The sequence below is a fragment of the Ursus maritimus genome, unplaced genomic scaffold (assembly GCF_017311325.1).
Source record: "Ursus maritimus isolate PB19 unplaced genomic scaffold, ASM1731132v1 scaffold_5, whole genome shotgun sequence".
NCBI lineage: Eukaryota > Metazoa > Chordata > Mammalia > Carnivora > Ursidae > Ursus > Ursus maritimus.
Genome location: NW_024426663.1, coordinates 80,780,852 through 80,786,144, shown reverse-complemented (window position 1 = coordinate 80,786,144; position 5,293 = coordinate 80,780,852).

Sequence of the window (5,293 nt, the reverse complement as noted above, 5' to 3'; positions counted from 1 at the left end):
ATATCTAGATTATGCTATTATTTATTTCAATGATGGGCCCCTTTTTATTTAAATAAAAGTCTTGCTTTGGGTTATAGCTGAGTCTTGGAAGTCAAATATAGCCAAAAACGTAGAAAAACTTCCATGAATAGTAAAAACGTTTTATAATTGTATGCTGTTGATTATAATCTAAGGGCAATAGTATGGTATTAATATGATAAAGGATATTTTATCATATCTATTTCACTTTAACACTAGCAAACTGTCCAGGGATAGATAATCTGCCTTGTATTTATCCAGAGGGTTAGATTTGTAGAGTTTGTATTTTCTTGATAAAAATATTTTCCTAATTCAAGTATATCCTTACAGAATCCATTTTTATAACTAGTGTGAGATAGGAATCTGCCCCCTCCAAAAAAACGACGGTTTGCATCATTTATAAATATACATATGTATATATTTCCCCAGTGATTTTAATTCTACTTATATAAATTCCCGAAATTTGGGGTTAAGTATTGAAACATAAAAAATATTTTATGTTGGAAAATAGTGGAATATATTCCAGAAGAATAAAAGAAATACATGTAAAAATTTGAACCTATCAAAAATCAAAGAAAGCATGTTGAATGTCTTCTCTTTATTTGGGAAAGAACTTTCTTCAACAGCACAAATTTAAGAGGGGCACATCAGTATGTTCAGCTGTACAAAATTAACATTGACATTCGTTACCAAAGTTAAGATGCAAATAGAGAAAATATATTCTAAGTTATTACATTTAGGGGCACCTGGGTGGCTCAGTCAGATAAGCATCTGCCTTCGGCTCAGGTCATGATCCCAGAGTCCTGGGATTGAGCCCCACATCAGGCTCCCTGCTCAGTAGGAGCCTGCTTCTCCCTCTCCCTGTCTCTGCCTCCTGCTTCTGCTCTCTGAAATAAATAAATAAATAAATAAATAAATAAATAAATAAATAAAATAAGTTATTACATTTATAGTAATATCCTCAGGAAATAAAGATCACATACAGACATGGCAAGGGTAAAATGTGCAATGCTATAGAAAATGATGGAAGATAAGAACAAATGAATAGTCGATATATGTAAGAGGCTCCACTCTGTTGGCAATAAAATTCAAACAAAAGCAATTACTAGGTATCTTTTTTTTCACCAAATGCAATTGTTACTTATACATTGTTGCTGTTGGTGTAGGTGTAGAAAGGTGGTAGACTCATGCAGTACCTAAGGGAGTGTAAATCTGTACATCATTTCTGAAGGCAATTTGATAAGGTCTATCAAAAATCTTCAAACCTGTTCATTACTGTAAAGTAAAACAGATGTTTAGTCCATAGTGATGTAAATATTTAAAAGGAGGAAGAAAGGACAGATCCTTTCTTCAGTAGAATCCCAGTTAGTGTTCCCCTTCCTGGAGTACGTTTGGAAGAGGGTATATTGCCTCTCCAAGGACAGAAGACCCTGCAGGTGCCAGCAAATGGCCTTTCATCACCAGGGGACAGAGGTACATGCAGAGGGTGGATAATGTGGTCACTGCTTTCCGCTTTTTTTTTTTTAAGATTTATTTATTTGTTCTAGAGCATACACGAGCAGGGGGGAGGGGCAGAGGGAGAGAGAGAAGCAGACTCCCTGCTGAGCAGGGAGCCCGATATAGGGCTCAATCCCAGCCCCCTGAGATCATGACCTGAGCAGAAGGCAGAGCCACTTAACTGACTGAGCCATGCAGGCACCCCTGCTTTTCGCTTGTACACCATAGATCCCAAACACTGAGCAGGCGTGGAGTGATTTTTCTGGGACAAAGGACACCAGCCAGTGCTGTGAGGCTCTACTCTGGAGGGGGGTGGGTCCATGGGGTGGCGGGTCCTTTAAGATTTGTTCTTTTAAATCCCAGCCATGTGTCAAAGATAGAATGCAGGAGAGCTTTGGTGCTGGGGTGGTGCCAATTCCCCCTTGCCACTGAAACAGTCGGACTTTTTTTTTTTTTTAATCAGGCTTTTTTTCTTTTAATCTTTTTTTCTGGACTTATTTTCACAAAGGAAACAAGCATACCTACACAAACACTCCCCACTGCAAGCAAGAAGGAAGTCTTCAGACAGCTGACCTGTGGGAAAGAGCAACCCCACGAGCAGAATGCGCAGAGCACACACCAGAAACACTTCCTAAAGCGCCAGGCACTGGGCAGTGTATGACCCCTTTTTAACATAGCATTACGTTCGGGTGCAGGAACCACAACAAGCTTTCAAAAGACACAAAGACAGAAACTTAGCTTAAACGAAAAGATGAAGGAATTCACCCTGAAGGGAAGGTCAAGAAGATATTACTGCAAGGGACTTGCTCAAAACACATATAACCTGAACAAGAGTGTAGAACAACAGTCATAAGACTACTAGCTGGGCTTTAAAAAGCATAGAAGACACCAGAGAAACCTAAGCTGCAGAGATAAAAGACCTAAAAACTAGTCAGGCTGAAAAACAACACAACGTGCTATACCTGGAAAGCATAACCGACTTGGTATAATCAGTACAGGGATCGAAGAAGCAGCACAGAGAATAAATGTAGAAGGTAAAATTATGCGAAATAAGAAAGCCGAAAAGGGAAAGAGAACTTAAATAACTAAGGTAGAATTAAGGAGCTCAACAATTCCATAAAACATAATAATATCTATATCATAGTCCCAGAAGAAGAGGGGAAGAAGGACAGAAAGCTTATTTGCACAAATTATAGCCGAGAACTTCCCTAATTTGGGGAAGGAAATTGGCATTCAAGTCCAAGGGACACAGAGAATTCCCTTCAAAATCAAGAAAAACAGGTCAACACCATGACATATAGTGAAACTTGCAAAATACAAAGATAAAGAGAATTCTGACAGCAGCTAGGGTCAAAAGTTCCTTAAACTAAGAGGGTAGAAACATAAGCAGCAGACTTGTCCACCGAAACTTGAAGAGAGTGGCAAGATACACACAATGTGCTGAATGGGAAAAATATGCAGCCAAGAATACTTTATCCAGCAAGACTGTCATTCAGAATAGGAGAGATAAAGTATTTCCCAGACAAAAACTAAAGGAGTTGGTAAACACTAAACCAGGCCTTCACGAAATGTGAAAGTGGAAGCTTTGAGCAGAAATGGAGATTAAAGGCAACAATGACTAGAAAGAATCTAAAGGACCAGCGAATTTACAGGTATTACAATGGCACTTAATTCTTATCTATTAGTAAATACTGTGTGTAAATGGACTAAATGCAATCTAAAGGCATAGGGTAGCAGGATAAAAAAAAAAAAAGACATCAATATGTTGCTTACAAGAGACTCGTTTTTGACCCAAAGACACCTCCACATTGAAAGTGAGGAGGTGGAAAAAATTATCATGCTAATGGACATCAAACAAAAGCTGGAATGGCCATCCTTATATCAAACAAACTAGATTTTAAACCAAATACTTCCCTTATTACAAGATGAAGGACACTATATCATAATAAAGGGGTCTATCCAAGAAGATCTAACAATCGTAAATATTTATGCCCCTAACTTGGGAGCAGCCAATTATATAAACCAATTAATAATCAAATTAAAGAAACACATTGGTAATAATACAATTACACTAGGACACTTTATCACCCCACTTACAGCAATGGACAGATCATCTAAGCAGAATATCAACAAGGAAACAAGAGCTTTTAATGACACACTTGGACCAGATGGACTTCACAGGTATACACAGAGCATTCCACTCTAAAGCAATAGAATACAAATTCTTCTCGAGTGCACATGTAACCTTCTCCAGAAGAGATCATATACTGGGTCACAGATCGGGTCTCAACTGATACCCAAAGATTGGGATTATTCCCTGCATATTATCAGACTAATGCTTTGAAACTTGAACTCAATCACAAGAGAAGAGTTGCAAGGAATGCAAACACTTAGAGGTTAAAGAGCATCCTACTAAATAATGAATGGATCAACCAAGAAATTAAAGAAGAATTTAAAAAATTCATGGAAACTAATGAAAATGAAAACACAACTGTTCAAGACCTTTGGGATACAGCATAGGCAGGGAAGTATCTTGCAATACAAGAGTTTCTCAAAAAATTAGAAAAATCTCAAATACACAAGCTAACCTTACACCTAAAGGAGCTGGAGAGAGTACAAGTAAAGCCTAAACCAAACAGGAGAAGAGAAATAATTAAGATTAGAGCAGAAATCAATGAAATAGAAAGCAGAAGAATAGTAGAACAGATCAATGAAACTAGAGGCTGCTTCTTTGAAAGAATAAGATCGATAAACCCGCAGCCAGAGATACCAAAAAGAAAAGGGAAAGGACCCAAATTAATAAAATCATGAATGAAAGAGGAGAGATAACAACCAACACCAAGGAAATACAATTTTAAGAACATTATGGGAGGGGGGGCAAGATGGCAGAACTGTAGGGGACTTCGATTCATCCGGTCCCTTGAATGTAGCTGGATAACTATCAAACCATTTTGAAAACTCATGAATTCAGCCTGAGGTGTAAGAAAATATATCTGGAACCGTACAAGTAGAAAAGTGACTGCTTTTTGCAAGGTAGGAGGTGTGAAGATCTGAATCTAAGGGGAGATATCCAATGATAAATGGATGGGGGAGGGAGCCTCCATAAGCTGACTACCGGAAAGTGATATAGCCCCAGAGTGCAAAATCAGAACCCTTAAAAATCTGCTCCAGGGATGCCTGGGTGGCTCAGTCAGTTAATTGTCTGCCTTCAGCTCAGGTCATGATTCCAGGTTCTTGGGATTGAGTCCCGCATCGGGCTCCTTCCTCAGCAGGGAGCCTGCTTCTCCCGCTGCCTGCCTCTCCCCCCTGCTTGTGTGCTCTCTTTCACAAATAAATAAATAAAATCTTAAAAAAAAAAAGAAAAAAAAAAGAAAGAAAAGAAAAAGAAAAAGAAATCTGCTCCAGTGAGAGACATCCCTGTCTGAAAGGGGCTCAGGGGGGTGAAAAGGGCAGAATTCTAGGTGGGTCAATGTGGTCTCAGGGTTCCAGTAGTTACAGAATTAATGGTGGAGCCAGGGCTGATAGAGTGCCCAAGCAGGGGAACAGGGAAGCTGGTTATGGTCAGCAAGCACAGGAGGGACTCTCAGCTCGGGTAGTCATAAGCCACAAGCCAGGTGGATCGGGTGACTGCTCTCCACCCTGAAAAGGAATGGAATGCACGGGGTGTCTGCCATCCCCAGGAGGGGTGAATGTGTGTGCCAATGACCAGGCAACAGCTCTCAGGGTGGCAACCCCTGGAAAGGACAGTAGGGTGACAGTCAGTCGTCCCCTGGGAGTG